Source organism: Trachypithecus francoisi, unplaced genomic scaffold (assembly GCF_009764315.1).
Source record: "Trachypithecus francoisi isolate TF-2019V2 unplaced genomic scaffold, Tfra_2.0 Contig01440, whole genome shotgun sequence".
Lineage (NCBI taxonomy): Eukaryota > Metazoa > Chordata > Mammalia > Primates > Cercopithecidae > Trachypithecus > Trachypithecus francoisi.
Genome location: NW_022681431.1, coordinates 6,607,602 through 6,624,948, shown reverse-complemented (window position 1 = coordinate 6,624,948; position 17,347 = coordinate 6,607,602). Strand labels below are relative to the sequence as shown.

General features: G+C 38.8%; 2 long non-coding RNA genes across 2 annotated transcripts in view; both read left to right on the top strand.

Annotated features, from left to right (window-relative positions):
* Nucleotides 1-17,347, top strand: part of LOC117092779 — an 87,586-nt gene that overhangs the window by 19,836 nt on the left and 50,403 nt on the right. The window lies entirely within an intron of this gene.
* On the top strand, nucleotides 2,442-16,860 carry LOC117092774. The gene is made up of 3 exons (XR_004440913.1): nucleotides 2,442-2,474; nucleotides 14,175-14,177; nucleotides 16,710-16,860. It is a non-coding gene; the product is annotated as an uncharacterized LOC117092774 (long non-coding RNA).

Here is a 17,347-nt window from a genome sequence, read left to right as displayed (position 1 = left end):
TGGTGGGGTGAAGCTCCCCGCCGCCAACCCACACGTGGGACAAAGGTGGAAGGGGAAGCCCCGTACATCCCCACACGGTCCATAGAAATCCTTACTCTCTTCCTCTTTGCATTCAATCCTTTTGCGGCTCCAGCTGGCTGAAGGGTTAAACTTTGTAAAAGCTGCTTCTGGCTCTTACATGCCTTGTGTAGGTGCTCTTTGGAATTTGACAGTCCCTGGAACCCCTTATTTCTCAGTCTTTGAGGCAATACTGAAACAAAACAGGTCACATCCTGATATCCTGTGACAATTAAAAATAAAAACCACTAAAGAGAAAGGGAAACAGCCATTAAATATGATGAAATGTGCTGAGATTCCACAAGCTTTCAGAGGAAAGCCACATTTACCATCTAAAAGGCAAATCAAACACTAATTTTTCAGTAATCAAGTTACAGCAGCAGTTATGCCTCATTGGCTCAGTAATTCAGTGCCACACCTACACTCACCAATCAGCTTAGATAGCTCTTCTGTATCAAAAGTTTATAGCTCAATATTTTTATTATTGGTTACTACTTCAATCAAGGCGAGAGTTTGGTTGTTATTTATTGGAAATCGTATCCAATGGTGATGCTTTGGGCCTTGGCAATATCAAATGATAAAATTAGGGTTTTCCAATGTCTTTCAAGTCCCAATTTTCTTTAGATAAATTTGATTGGTCAGTTGTTCTTAAAAGGAGCACTGTTTTGACTCACAGGGTAATTTCTATCCAATGACTTCTTTGACATTTCCATTTAGAGCCAAGCTACAACAACTGATGAAGAACTGAGAATCACAGTTCCGTTTTTATTCCCAGAGTGTGTTTGCTTTTGGTAGTATGGTTTTTTTTTTTTAAATTATGGATTATCTTCACTTGTAGCGACTAGATTTTTTAAAACCTAGATTAATTTTATGGAAACTCTCGTGTCAGTTAAATAATTGTTGGCTAAAAAGGCAGGCACTGTGTCTCATTGTTACAAATAAGAGTATAAAGAGGCAGCCAGGTAACTTGAAATTACAAATGATTTGTATTAAACTAAACAACATCTCTTGAGTTCTAGAATTCACTTCCAAAACTTAAACTGTTTTTCAACTGCCATTGCTGAGTTTCTTTTTGAGTTACATTCGGTAGGAAATTGGATTGTTTTTTCACTTCATGAGTAAGGATCGAAATCAGTCTCAATTATCTGTTGTTGCATAACGACCTCCAAATGGTGTTTCAAAGCCATGACTATCGTGCAGTATTCCTCTTGGTTTTTGTGAGCAGGAATTTGGAAATGGCTCAGTGGAGTATTTCTGCCTCACCTTCGCTCTTGAGGTTGCAGTGTGATGGTGGCTGCCGTGGGATCAGCGGTGTGCTGACGCATGCAGGCATGGGTGAGACATCTCTCTCTTGGTGTGGTCTATCTTCCTGATTAGTTTCTGTTTCCTCACGAGCAGGACAGCCTCAGCTTCTTACATGGTGGTTCAGAGCTCCAGAGGCTACTTCTTCTCAATCTAAAGACTTGCCAGCTAAAGAGACAATTTATCTGCTCTCCACGTGCAACCTACAATAGGGGGGATGGCATAGGATAACTGCTATAGATGCCGCCATTCCAAAAGGCAGTCAGCCAGGAGTGGTGGTTCACATCTGTAATCCAAGCACTTGGGAAGGCAGGAGGATCGCTTGAGACCAGGAATTTGAGACCAGCCTGGGCAACATAGCAAGACTCCATCTCTACAGAAAATCTAAAAATTAGCCAGATGTGGTGGCATGCACATGTAGTCCTAGCTACATGGGAGGCTGAGGTCTGCAGAAGTCTGCTGGCCCAAAGGTCTCATTTTAGTTTATAATGTTTCCATCCTTTTCTGTCCCAGTTGATGTTTCTGCTAGCACAATTCATCTAAAAACTCTGTGACTGTCTAATAAACCATACTGGGATACTCAGTATGGAAATGCAAAAAAGTTCTGACACATATGAAAAGGAGCTTACCTTTGCTCGAAGCAAGAGAAAGACACGTTACAATTTACTAAGAGAGCCCGTGGGAGGTTCTAGACGTCTGATCGTTTTCTGTTTCTTCATCAGTGTGCTGGTTACACAGGTGTGTTTGGTTTGTGAAGTTTCTATCTGTGCATGTATATATATATATACTTTTCTATATGGATATTACTTCCGTAAGAAGTTAAAAAAGCAAACTACACTGAGATACCATATCTCTGCTTATCAGATAGGCAGACATCCCAAAGTTAGATAACATATCCTCTAGAGGAGGCAGTGTGGAAACAGGAACTCAAATATCCAATTTGCACAGCCCCATACAGTGGCATTTTACAATATCTAGCAAAATTATATATACGTCCATCCTTTGGCCCAGCAGCCCCACTTCTAGAAATCTCTCCCAGACACGTGGGCAAAATTATGAAATGACCACGTGCCCAGTGCTACTCACTGCTGCACTATTTGAAATAGCAAAGGACTGTAAACAACCCAGTGTCTATCAATAGCAGTCTAATGACTACAACTTTCACAACAAGGATTATTATGTAGCCATAAGAGGAAAGGAAAGAGAAAGATCCTGTACACTGCCATAGAGTTCTCTCTCCTGGATATTGCACAGTTTAAAACTGCAAGCTGTGGAATTGTGTTAAAAGAGGAAGCAAGTGAAACTCAGATGAATTAATTCACAGTTTCAAAAATAAACGGATGAAGAATAAATAAAACCAGTAAAAAATGGTTACCAAAGGGAGGGGAAGGAATGGGGTAAAGAGGACAAAGGTGAATCTTGTTTTATAATTTTCAGAAATATGAAAACAGTGATCATAACACTTGTCATTCTAACTGGGACACTTCTGAATGTGAAAGGAGTGATGTTAATAAGTACTCCAGGACAGCAGGTGTAAACTGGTTGGACCTGGGCCAGCCAGGACCTGTGACTACCCTAGGTTGGATGTTATTAAGGAATTACTCATAATTTTGTTGGACGTAGTAGTATCAGTTATAGAGGCATGATGGAGTTTTCACAGATGACATGACATCTTGTGTGGAATTTGCTTTCAAACTTTGCTTCTTAAACTTGTGCATGCATCAGAATCACTTGGAGAGCCTGTTAAAACACAGAATACCGAGTCATACCCCCAGAGGTTCTGATTCAGGAGGTCTGTAGTGGAAATGAGGGTTTGCATTTCCAAAGGGTTCCTGCTGCTGCTGATGTTGCTGGGTTTCAGACTGACCTTGAGTAGCACTATTTTAAAACACTGCACTTCAAATCTATGTGTGTATGCCCCCATATACAACTACACATATGTATATATGTACGCAAACATGCAAACATACATGGACACATATGGTCAGCTCTCTGCCTCCATCTGTGTGTGTGTGTGTGTGTACGTGTGTCTGTGTGCGTGTGTTTAAATAAGGGAATAGCTGCAATGAGACTGACAAGGCATTGATCAATTTTGAATTTGAATGGTGAGTGCAGTCAGCGCTCCATTTCTGCAGGTTCCACATCTGCAGATTCAACCAACAGCAGATGGGAAATATTCAGAAAAGTTAAAAAATAACAATATCACAACAAAAATAATACAATTAAAAATACAACGTAAGAACCATTTACATTGTATTGGTGTTATAAGTAATCTAGGAGATGATGTAAAGTATACAGGTGTTCGTAAGTTACATGCTAATACTATGCTATTTCATATGAACGTCTTGAGCATCCCTGGATTTTGATATCCATGGACTGTCCTGGAGCTGCTCTTCCCCTCGTTCTGGGAGGCAGCTGTACATGACATTATTTTACTATTCTTTTTACCTTTGTGTTTATTTGAAATTTTTCTTAATAATAAATTTTTTTGCTTTATTTTTTCAATTCAGGGGGTTGAGGTCCAACTCAAATGAGAGCTCATATATTCCCTTAATCCCTTTGGTTAGAACGGAGTAAACAGAGTAAGTTTTATTTATTTCTGTAAGAATCTTATTTATACTTCCACTGCAGTGAAAGCCAATAAAAACGAAACATAAAAAATTTACCCTAAATATTATTGTCCATGATCCAAATGTAATAATTATGCATACACCATTTTGACGCAATGCGATGAAAAATCTATAGAATGCGATCAGAGGGTGAATCTATATTTTAAAATAGATGTTGAAATTTGAAAATTAATATACAAAAGCTTTTCCTCTCCAACTTCTTATTTAGTGTAGACGGAGCTCTTTTAATTGTTCCCTGGAACCACTATGCCTCTGTTATAACTTTCCTGAAGTTACATTCTCTTCCCTATTCTGGGCAGTATTTCTGTTCCTAGACCTCTTCCCTCCTCTTCTTCCTCACAATTTTTTTTTTTAACTTTTAGAGACAGATTCTCATTCTGTTGCTCAGGCTGGAACTCAGCGGTGCAATCATGGCTTACTGTAGCTTCTACCTCCTGGGCTCAAGGGATCCTCCTGCCTCAGCTTCCCAAGTAGCTGTGACCACAGGTGCATACCACCACACCTGGCTAATTGAAAGAAAAATTTTTTTAGAGACAGGGTCTTGCTATGTTGCCCTTGCTGGTCTCAAACACCTAGCCTCAAGAAATCCTCCTGCCCTAGTCTCCCAAGTGGCTGGGTTTACAAGCATGCACCACTACAACCAGCTTATTTTTATTTTTATTTTTATTTTGTAGAAAGAGTATTGTTATGTTCCCCAGGGTAGAAATGGCCTCAAGCGATCCTCCCACCTTGGCCTCCCAAGGTGCTGGGATTACACGTATCAGCCCCACGCCAAGCCTCCTTCTCTTTGATTGACATCCCCTTTGTAGGTGCTTAATCTTTTACACCATCCTTTCTGCCTTTCTAAATATATATTTTATTACATTTGTGAGTCAGGTTTTACATCATCTGTTCTTAGTTTACAAAGTGATTGGGGTATTTTATTTTTCTTCTCTTGAAATTAATTTGAATTTATGTAAAGCTTTTAGATGGTCTTTTTAAACACGAGGTATGATCAGTAGATTTTTACAGAAAAAAAATATCCCCACCATCAACATGACAGACCCCATTTGTGGGCTTCTGTAAGGTTTCTGGTTTCTTACACATATGTAGTCCTGGTGATAGCTTGTCGTTTGCTGGAAACATGAACTTTTACGATAAACCATGCAACTCCCACTTATGAACAGTTGCATTCCTCATTCCCCACATCCTGAAGACTGTATAACCCAGCACACTATGGTAAAATGTGGCACTACTTTACAATTGTTACAGAAATTTATATTTTGTGACAGTTACAAAAGAGTGGACCATGACTCACCGTTTTTACTGGAGCCTTACTTCAGCGGAATTTATGAATAACAGGAACGAAGCAACATTTTGACATATGAAACCTCAACAGAAGCTTCTTAAGTTCAAGAGATCTATTTAGGAAATGAAAGCAAACATAAAGTTCCCCTACAGTTTCCATCTCATGTTCAGCTTTTGCAGTTTGTTCTTTTCCAATATACGTTCAGATGTCTGAAGTTTTAATGGGAAATTTTTGGTTAATAGTAATCCCTACGCACATTTAAACAAGGAGTTTAATATCTTTACAATGTTGGCTTTCACATGACTTCTCTGAAAAATAAAATGACATCCTACAGTTCTCTTAGGCAGAAGATATAAGCCAACTATCAGAGTAATCAATCATTATTTTCTTAATCACTCCTAAAATGATAATAGCAGCAGCTAACATTTCTACACTACTGGCTTTCTCATACACACTTTCCTAAGTGTTTTATATTACATGTAATTTAATTGACGTTAATCATGTAACTTTCACAACTATCTTTTGAGGTAGAGACTCTAATTATCGGAGATAAAAATAGACAAATTTGGAGAGAAATAAACTTGCCTTAATATGCTCATGTGTAAAATGAGTATTTCAGCTAATTTGATGGTGAGACAATAATGGAAGACATAACAAAATACCTTAAATTTTTTTTCTGAACAGATTTTTTTTCCATGTCGTTTATTTTTTGAATGAAGAAACTAAAGCTTGCTATGGTTATATAACTCACTGTAAGCTCCGAGTGGCCGAGATAGGTGCTTCGATTCTGATTCATTAATTATTTGGCCACTGCCATGTTTATGAATCTACGTGTGCTTTTTTAACAGCACGTGTCATCAAAAGCTGAGATCACAAGATTTCCTGCCCATTAAAATCTCAGGGTGGATGTATTTCCTAAACTGGCTTTTCATAACCTTCTATTTGTGCCTTTTTCTTTTCTTTTCTTTTTTGAGATGGAGTCTCCCTCTGTCGCCCAGGCTGGAGTGCAGGGGCACTACCTCGGCCCACTGCAACCTCTGCCTCCCTGGTTCCTGCCGTTCTCCTGCCTCAGGCTCCCGAGTAGCTGGGACTCCAGGTGCCCTCAACCACGCCCGGCTAATTTTTTTCTATTTTTAGTAAAGACGGGGTTTCACTGGGTATCTTTTCTTTTTTATTTTCAGTTCCGGGGTACATGCGCAAAACACGTGGGTTTGCATAGATAGGTAAGCGTGTTACATAGGTAAATGTGTACCATGGTGGTTTGCTGCCCCTGTCAACCCATCACCTAAGTACTAAGCCTAGCAGGCATTAGCTATTTTTCCTGATGCTCTCCCTCCCCCTACGACAGGCCGCAGTGTGTGTTGTTCCCCTCCCCACATCCATGTGTTCTCATTGTTCAGCTCCCACTTACCAGTGAGAACATGCGGTGTTTGGTTTTCTGTTCCTGTAGTATCCAAACAGATATTTTAAGAAGCTACTGTATTGCTTGGCTAAAAACACATTTTGGGTGTGACAGGATCTCAAAATATTCAGGAATAAATGGTTTCAGCCATTTAAGAAGTCTCTTAGGACTAAAATTTACAATGTTAAGCAAACAAGTTATTTGATGCCATATAAAAATTGAAGTTAAAGAGAGAAAGCATTCAAAGGAAGTAACTTTCTTTCATGATAGAACGAAAGGAAGACATGGGAAAATACAGTGCGTGCCATGGTTTCTATCCTTTTTCTTTTTTTCTGCTAGCCATAAGGAAGAGAGCACTTAAAGTTTTGGAGCACAGAGGAAGAAAAGTAGCTTCCTCCTACAGCAGAAGATTCAGGGAATTCAGAGTCCTGGGGTAATGAGAAGACAGAGAAAGAGGAAGTCCTAGTCATTAGAGTAAGGAGGTAATGAAAGGTCTGACAGCTAAAGCAAGCCAGGTTATTTTGTATATGTAATGTATATATATAATGTTTCCTGTCAAGTCAGATTGTTTTGTATAAATAATGTATATGTCTGAGATAATTTCTGATCTGTAGGCTTAGTGAGTCTTTTCTTAAAAGTCAGAAATAATAAACATGAATTCTACCAAAATATAACCTGGGTGTTTGAGTTTCTTCAAAGCTTGCTCTATATCAGATTTTTAGTTATGCTTTCATATAACAATGCTTTCTTTTTTAAAAAAATAATTACAATTTTTATTTTAGATTCAGGGGGTACATGTGCAGGTTTGTTACCTGGGTATATCTGGGTGATACTGAGTGTTACCTGGGTGATACTGAGTTTGGAGTACAACTAATACTGTCGCCTAGCTACTAAGCATATTATCCAATAATTAGTTATTCAATCGTTGCCATGTTCCTCCCCTCTCCTATCTAGTAGTCCTCGGTGTCTATATTGTCATCTTTATGTCCGTGAGTATCATTGTTTAGTTCCCACTTATAAATGAAACATGCAGTACTTGGTTTGTGTTCCTGCATTAATTTGCTTAGGATAATCCGCTGCATCCATGTTGCTACAAAGGACATGATTTCGTTCTTTTTTATGGCTGCATAATATTCCATGGTGCATACATACCATATCTTCTTTATCGAATGCACCACTGATGGGGGCGTAAGTTGATTCCATGTCTTTGCTGTTGTGAATAGTGCTGCAGTAAACATATGAGTGTATGTGTCTTTTTGGTAGAATGATTTCTTTTCTTTTGGATGTATCTATCATATCCAGTGATAAGATTATGGAGTCTAATGGCAGTTCTGTTTTAAGGTCTTTGAGACACCTGAAACTGCTTTCCACAGTGGCTAAACTGATTTACACCCACCATCAGTGCATAAACATTCCCTTTTCTCTGTAGCCTCACTAGCATCTGTTGTTTTTTGACTTTTTAATGTTAGCTACTCTGACTGGTATGAGATAGTATCTCATTGTGGTTTTGCTTTGCATTTAGTGATGTTGAGCATTTTTTCATATGTTTGTTGGCTACTTGTCTGTGTTCTTTTGAGAAATGTGTTCATATCTTTTGCCCATTTTTAATGAGGTTATATGTTTTTCACTTGTTCAGTTTACTGATAAATTCTGAATGTTAGACCTCTGCCAGATCCATAATCCGTGAATATTTTCTTTCATTCTGTAGATTATTTGTTTATTTTGATTATAGTTTATGTTGCTGTGCAGGAGCTCTTTAGTGTAATTAGATCTGATTTGTCCATTTTTGTTTTGTTGCAATTGCTTTTAAGGACTTAGTAATAAATTCTTTCCCAAGGCTGATGTCGAGAATGGTTTTTCTTAGATTTCTAGATTTTCTTCTATGGTTCTTACAGTTTTAGGTCTTAAATTTAAATATTTAATCCATCTTGAGTTAATTTTTGTATGTGGTGAAACTTAGGGGTCCAGTTTCAATCTTCTGCATCTGGCTAGCCAGCTATCCCAGCACCATTTGTTGAATAGTGAGACCTTTTCCCATTGCTTATTTTTGTTGACTTCATAGGAGATCAGATGGCTATAGCTGTGTGGCTTTATTTCTGGGTTCTCTATTCTGTTCCATTGGTCTATGTGTTTGATTTTGTACTAGTGCCATGCTGTTTTAGTCACCATAGCTTTATAGTACAGTTTAAAGCTGGGCTATGTGGTGCTTCCAGCCTTGTTGTTTTTGCTTAGGATGGCTTTGGCAGTTCAAGCTCTTTTTTGTTCCATATGAATTTTAGAATAGTTTTTTCCTAGTTCTGTGAAAAATGACATTGTTAGCTTGATAGGAATAGCATTGAATCTGTAAATTGCTTTGGGTAGTATGACCATTTTAACAATACTGATTCTTCCTATCCGTGAGCATGGAATATTTTTCCATTTGTTTGTGTCATCTGTAATTTCTTTTAGCAGTGTTCTATAGTTCCTTGTAGAGATCTTTCACTTTCTTTATTTGATGTATTCCTAGGTATTTTATTTTATTGCAGCTATTATAAATGGGATTCCATTCTTGACTTGGCTTTCATATTGAACATTGTTAGTGTATAGAAATGCTAAAATTTTTGTACATTGATTTTGTGTTCTGAAACATTATTGAAGCCATTTATCAGTTCCAGGAGGCTTTTGGCAGAGTCTTTTGGGTTTTCTAGGCATAGAATCATGTTGTCAGCAAAGAGAGAGAGTTTGACTTCTTTTTCTGTTTGGATACATTTTCTTCCTTTCTCTTGCCTGATTCCTTAGGCAATGACTTCCAGTATTGGGTTGAAAAGGAGTAGTGAGAGTGGGCATCGTTGTCTTGTTAAAGTTCTCAAGGAGAATGCTTCCATTTTTACTCATTCAGCATGATGTTGGCTATGGGCTTGTCATAGTGACTCTTATTATTTTGAGGTATGTTCCTTTGATGCCAAGTTTCCTGAAAAAAACTTATCATGAAGGGATGTTGAATTTTTATCAAAAGCTTTTTCCTCACCTATGGAGAGGATCATACAGTTTTTGTTTTTAATTCTGTTTATGTGTTGAATCACATTTATTTATTTGCCTATGTTGAACCAAAGTTGCATCCCAGAAATAAAGCCTAACTTTTTGATGTGCTGTTGGATTTGGTTTACTAGCATTTTGTTGAGGACTTTTGCATCTTTGTTCATCAGATATTTTAACATGCAGTTTTCTTTTTTGTGTCTTTACCAGGTTTTGGCATTAGAGTGATGCTGGCTTCATAGAATGAGATAGAAGTTTTTAACTGTTTGCTTTGTACTTCTTATTGCATTGTTGCTTTATAGGGTTTGTGGGCTATGTACTTAAGTGTGTTTTTGTGGTAACAGGTATCATTCTTTCATTTCCATGTTTAGACCTCCCTTAAGGATCTCTTATAAGGTTGGTCTAGTGGTAACAAATTTCCTTAGCGCTTGCTTCAATGGAAAAAATTATTTGTCCTTTGCTCATGAAGCTTAGTTTGGAGGGATGTGAGACTCTTACTTGGAATTTCTTTTCTTTAAGAATGCTGAAAATAGTCCCCCAATCTCTCCTGGCTTGTAAGATTTCTGCTGAGAAGTCCACTATTAGCCTGGTAGGCCCTTGGTGTGATCAGACCTTTTTCTCTAGGTGTCTTTACAATTTTTTTCTTTAGTGTTGACCTTGGACAGTCTGATGAGTGTATGTCTTGGTAATGTTCGTTTTGTATAGTATCTTGTAAGTGTTCTTTAGATTTCTCATATCTGGATGTCTACCTCTCTAGCAAGATTAGGGAAATTTTCTTGAATTATCCCCTCAAATATGTTTTCTAAGGTTGTTCTTTTTGTCTCCATCTCTCTCAGGAATGCCAGTAATCCATTCATTGGTTGCTTTACATACTCCCATTAAATTTTTTTTTTCCGCCAGGGCATGGTGGCTCACGCCTGTAATCCTAGCACTTTGGGAGGCTAAGGCAGGTGGATCACGAGGTCAGGAGATGGAGACCATCCTGGCTAACATGGTGAAACCCCGTCTCTACTAAAAATACAAAAAATAAGCCAGGCATGGTGGTGGGCGCCTGGAGTCCTGGCTACTCGGGAGGCTGAGGCAGGAGAATGGCGTGAACCCGGGAGGCAGGGCTTGCAGTGAGCTGAGATCGCGCCACTGCCCTCCAGCCTGGGCAACAAAGTGAGACTCCGTCTCAAAAAAAAAAAAAAAAAAAATTTTCTGAGATGTTTATCTCTTCCTTCATTTCCTGGATTGCTTTAGAAGTTTCTTTGTGTTGATTTTCAACCTTGTCTTGGATCTTGTTCAACTTCCTTGTCATCCATGCTCTGAATTCTTTATCTGTCATTTCTGAGTTTCCATTTTGATTACAGACCATTGCTGGGGAGCTAGTGCCATCCTTTGGTGGTGGTGCCACATTCAGATTTTTCATGGTGCCAGAATTCTTGCACTGGCTCCTTCTCATCTAGAGATGCTGGCATTTCTAGTCTTTGCAATTGTTCTCATGTGAGAACTAATTTTTTGTTTTTTTATTTCCCTATATACATTTTCTTCTTTTCCTTTCTTTTACCCCTCCCTCCCCTCACCCATGTAGGGAATGTGACTGTAGAGAATGCTGGATAACGTCTTCTGGTTTTGCTTCTATAGCCCTGTGCACTTCTGTTGACAGGATTTATATTTAGCCAATGCTTTCATATAATCAGAATTTCATGGTTATGATTTTCCTGTGTTAATATATCGCTAGTAAAGAATAATTGGCTAAATTTTTATTATTAGGTGCTTGCCTTCTTAGCTGGAGAGTATACACAGTTCACTTGTGTATCCAGTCTTCAAAGCATCACTCTGTTGGAAACATAATTAGTGTTTCAGACTGATATTTGTTAATTTAAACATTTTGGAGTATCCCCCATTTTTGGCCAACACTTTTACGAAGAATTGTTACATATTGGGTCAGTGTAAGCTAAATATTTTCCCATTTCTAATAAAACTCTAGTTTCTTAGAACTTACTGTTTTCTAAACTTGGGAAGCCACCAGAAAGCAGTCTATGTTACTTGGTGCTCTGCTGATGCTTTTTTATTTCCTTCAGCTCCCAGTGTTGTTTGGCATTGCTTTTCTCTTGCCTTGACAGATGCTGGCAACTAGAAGTGAGGAAGCAATATAAATGCAGCATTTGGGGTAACACTCTGCTTCCCCCTTTTGTGCCAAACAGGCAAGTCAGGGACACCTGAGGTTATGAAGGCATCTCTCAGCAGTTCTGCCTGAGAACCCAAGAATGAAAGTAATAGTTACCTTGCCTTGGGCTGCTGCTCCCTTTCTCCTTTATGAGAGCAACTGACATGCTCCATGTTCAGATCTCAGGTACCAGTCAGCTGCACTTTCTCTTTCAGACAAAAGTGGTGCCAATGTTTCTACCACTGCCCTAGTATCACTCCTTATCTCCTTATTTTAAAGTGCTATTTTTCCTGGAAGTGTAATGGTTAGAGAAGTGACTGCAAATAAGTAGGAATTATTCCCTTTTCTATGCTTCTGTCCTTACAGACCAATTTGCATAACATCTCTTGAACTCTCCATGTAAAATCAGTCCACTCTAATTCACATCTCCGTTAGTTATGTCTGGTTTTGGCGGAGAGCCTGGCTTCCCGGGTTATTCAGAAGAAAAATCTATGAAGTATCTTAATGCCTCCATTTCCCTGTTGTCCACTTTCAGAGTTACCATATATTCATTCATCGTTTTCTCCCTCCTATCTGAGGGAGAAGGAATCTACTTTCTTCAAAAATCCATTTTTTTTCAACTTTGCTAATGATCTTCCTTCTTTTCCACCTTCTCTGGGGGTTTATTTCGTTAATTTTTCTACCATATTTCTCTCTTCTCTTTATTCCTTTCTTCCTTCCTGTAATCATGCACAAATATTACTATTGTATAAAAACCTTCTCTAATGTCACACTCTCCACCAGGTTACTTCCCTTTTCTTCTCCTCTGTCATTGACAAGCTTTTTGGAAGAACTATTTCATCTCTCACTTAGTTCTCAATCCTGGGAAACCTGATTTTAGCCCTCACGAGTTGGTTGAAATTGGATAGAAGAGGTCATCCATGTCCTAACTGCTGAATTCATTATATTTGGGTGGTCATCTCACAGAACCTCATTATAGGCCTCTCTTCTGGGGTTCCTCCCTTGGGTTTGTGGGACAGCCCTCTTCTCGTTGTTCTCCCACTCTTCCTAGTCTCACCCTCATCTTTTTAAATGTAACCCGAGGTTCCTTCCTGGGGTTGATGTTAAGCAGGGCTGGGGAGGTGGGGTGGGCGATGGCTCCATTATATTCTCTTTGGTGACACATGTAGACATGGGTCATCACTTGGTTTTCATCTTCCCCTCTTCCCAAGAGCATTAGAGAAATTAAAATGCTTCAAAATATCTGAAATTCAAGTCCAGAAATTGCCATTTTTGTTTCCTGTCTTAGTCCATTTTTTGTTGCTATAAAAATACCTAAGGTTGGGTAATTTATAAAAATAAGAAGTTTAGGGACATGGATGGAGCTGGAAACCATCATTCTTAGCAAACTATCACAAGAAGAGAAAACCAAACACCGCATGTTCTCACTCATAGGTGGGAACTGAACAATGAGATCACTTGGACTCGGGAAGGGGAACATCACACACTGGGGCCTATCATGGGGAGGGGGGAGGGGGGAGGGGGGAGGGATTGCATTGGGGAGTTATACAAGATATAAATGATGAATTGATGGGTGCTGACGAGTTGATGGGTGCAGCACACCAACATGGCACAAATATACGTATGTAACAAACCTGCACGTTATGCACATGTACCCTAGAACTTAAAGTATAATAAAAAAAATAAATAAATTTAAAAAAAGATAAAAAAATAAGTTTATTTGGCTCATGGTCCTGCAAGCTGTACAAGAAGCATAGCACCAGCATCTGCTTCTGGTGAGGCCTCAGGAAGCTTCCACTCCTGGCAGAAGGCGAGGAGAGCAGACATCACATGGTGAGAAAGGGAGGAAGAGAAAAGTAGGGGTGTCTTGTTACTTTAAACAACCCGCCCTCGCATGAACTAATAGAGCAAGAACTCACTAATTACCAATGGGATGACACCAAGCCATTCATGAGGGATCCTCCTCCATGCCCACATACCTCCCACCAGGACCCATCTCCAACATTCAGGATCACATTTCAACGTGAGACTTGAAGGAGACAAATATCCAAACTATTATCATTTCTCTTTTTGCCTTGACCTAATAAAGGAAGGAAGTTACTTGTGGGAATAAAGGCCTTGGTTTCCCCTTTGTTGTCTGCTGCCTGTTGAAATGGGTCAGAACATAAAAGGGTTTTTCTGAGGAAAGGAATGCTTGGAAAAGTGCTTGTTACTAGGCCTGTTAGATTCGTCCACAATGAGAATTTGAGCTACACTGTGCTATTAGAGTCCATGACCCCCTGGTGTCCCGTCTCTCACTAGAGGACAGGGCAGCATATTCCACTCCAGTGGGTCATTGTATAAAATATATTTGAAGTACAACTCTCATTACAAGGTACACAATATATCTTTAGTGTGTCATTGAGAAACATCCAGGAAATCACTCAGAGAAGCTTTCCTGTATTCTCTGAGCATATTCCCTTTGAGGCTTCTCAAAGTCAGATGACTCATTTATGCTACAGATTTGTGTGTGGGGACCATAGTTACTTGCCTACTTCTCATTTTAGCCAAGTCTTTCTTCCTTCCTCCTTCTCCCCTTCTTCTTCTCCTCCTCCTACTTCTACTTCTTCTTTCCTTTTCCTTTCCTCCTTCCTCCTCATGTGACTATTTATGGGAAACCATTAATAACTCTTGAAAAATTATACATTCAACTTTCTTCTAAAGAAGAAAAGGCAGTTGTACAAATACTGGACTGAAGAGGAAAAACTTCTTGAAAAGCAGCATAAAAACTGGAAGTCAGACTGTGCTCATGTCAGACCCTGAGGGAGAAGAAAAGCAGAAAATGCATCAGAGAAGCCCTGGTGGCTCCAAAGTCCTTTGTGGTCCCCATGTTATCTGTAAAGAAAGAAACGTAGCAACCCCAGATAGGTAGTTGAGAGTTGACAGTCTTAAAATTAATTTAATGTGCTGATCACATGTCTTAGTAAAGTTTATTTCTAGTACTTATTAAAAGCCCAGTTTAGTGGTTTCTTTTTTTTTTTTTAGCAGAAGTAAATATTTGAATTATATAAGGCTCAAGGCTCTTTGGTTTTCCTTTTTGTAGACTTAATTTTTAGAAAAATGTGAACCCTTGATAACTTTCCAAGGAGCATTTACTTAGTCATGCTTTTAGGTTCTAAGAGATTCATCTGAAGACTCTTCCCTTGCTTCGCCTTATTTTCTACTTTGTGTATTGGAGATGATTTCAAGGGTTTACAATAGAAAAAAACATAGCTCTAATTTAAAATGGAAGTGCCTTGGGTGGGAAGGGGTGGGTCATGTTAATGATATTGTATATTGTTTATTCTTTCCATCAATCTTCCAAATATTTCTACCCGTTTATATCCAAACATAAAGTTGTTGTTTATTTCTTTGTGTTTAGTTTTGTTTCACATCCCTTTTTTTGGTCAGAGCACTCACTAATTGCTATGGGAATTTAACCTGCCCAGTCTAATCAAATGCCCCTGAGAGTCTGAAGCCACATCACATCCATCCTTTAGAATAATTTACAATGTCAACAACATAGACACAATGTCTTTTTTTTTCCAGAATCAAACATTTCTTCAGAAATTGAGTGGCAGACAGCAGAGAATTTATCCTTTCTGAGTCCTGTTTTCGGTGGAATTAATTTAAGATTTATGTTTTAAATACCTGTGGACACAGCAATTTCAAAATTAGCTATCTTGCTGAATAGCAGATCTGAGAACAGATAAAAAAAATGTAAAATTTGGTGGTTTTCATTTACTTAATTTATAATGATGTTACTGTAATCAGTCATAAATAATGACAGTGTTTTTCTTAAACTTGGCCTTGCATCAGCATTGCCTGGAGGGCTTGTTAAAACACGGGTTGCTGGGCCTTGCCAGAGCTTCTTAGTGGTTCTAGGGAAGCCTGATAATTTGCATTTGTAACAAGTTCCCAGGTGGTGCTGATGCTGTGAGTACAGAGATTGCATTTTGAGAACCCACTATTCTAATTACAGTGTTACAGTGTGATAATTATGCAAGGTGCTTTAAATCATTTTCTGTTTTCATTCTCTACTTCTGCAAGAGAAACTGAAAGATTAATGTGGAAATTTACAATTTTGATAAAGAATATGTACTGAGAAAAATCAGATTTTTAAAAACCTGGTATCTCCTATGACTTCAGTATATCCAATACACCTGAGGCTAAGAAACCAAATCATCTTTCGCTCACTGACATGCTGCTAGAGGATATATTCCTGGTTTCACCTTTGCTAATGGACCAAGAGATGGCTATTGCTGAGGCTGGAGGCATTGATATACAATCAGGAGTCCAGTTGCATCTTCAGTCTGATGGGTCTATTTAACATCACTATATTTAATGAACCATCATCTCCCCCGATGAAAGGCTTGCATCAGTACATTCTGCTCCAGCTAAAGTACAGGACAGTATGTGTCTTTCTCTGGACGTGTTACCTTTGGAATTCAAACACAACTAGGATCCCCTGTGTCACTATTTAAAGAAGCAGTGCAAGAGTGACCCAGAATGTGTTCTTGGTTGGTTGGTTGGTTGGTTTGACTTCACTTTTTAAAAAAATGTTAAGTATTTATGACTTTCAAAGTAGCTTAAAAGTGCCAGTCTTCTCTTTGTTGGGAGAATGTTAACTCCAAACAATGTTTCAGCTTTTTCTTAAAAGAGGTTAGAGATTTAGGAGCTGTCCCAAGTGCAAGCTCAAACACAATAAAAAGAGAAAGCAAACAGTGCCGCAATAAACATATATGTGCATGTGTCTTTATAGTAGCGTGATTTATAATCCTTTGGGTATATACCCAGTAATGGGATTGCTGGGTCAAATGGTATTTCTAGTTCTAGATCTTTGAGAACCAACACAAACGTCCATCAGTGATTGACTGGATTAAGAAAATGTGGCACATATACACCATGGAATACTATGCAGCCATAAAAAAGGATGAGTTCATATTCTTTGTAGGGATATGGATGAAGCTGGAAACCATCATTCTGAGCAAACTATTGCAAGGACAGAAAACCAAACACCGCATGTTCTTACTCATAGGTGGGAATTGAACAATGAGAACACTTGGACACAGGAAGGGGAACATCACACACTGGGGCCTGTCATGGGGTTGGGGAAGGGGGGAGGAATAGCAATAGGAGGAACACCTAATGTAAATGACGAGTTATTGGGTGCAGCACACCAAATTGGCACATGTATACATATGTGACGAACCTGCACGTTGTGCACATGTACCCTAGAACATAAAGTATAATTGAAAAAAAAAAGAAAAAGCAAAGACAGCATCAGTGTAATTGAGCCAAAGGGTGTGGCTGTGGATTGCCCATCAATCAGTCTGGTAGCAGCATGCAGCAGTAGGAAGATGTGTCACACCTGTCGCATGTTGATTAAGCAACTTAAGGAATGACAGTGTCACCTCTGGCACTTGACTAACTGGGCTGATGGACAATAGTGGAGCTGGTTTGAATATGAAACGCACACAGCA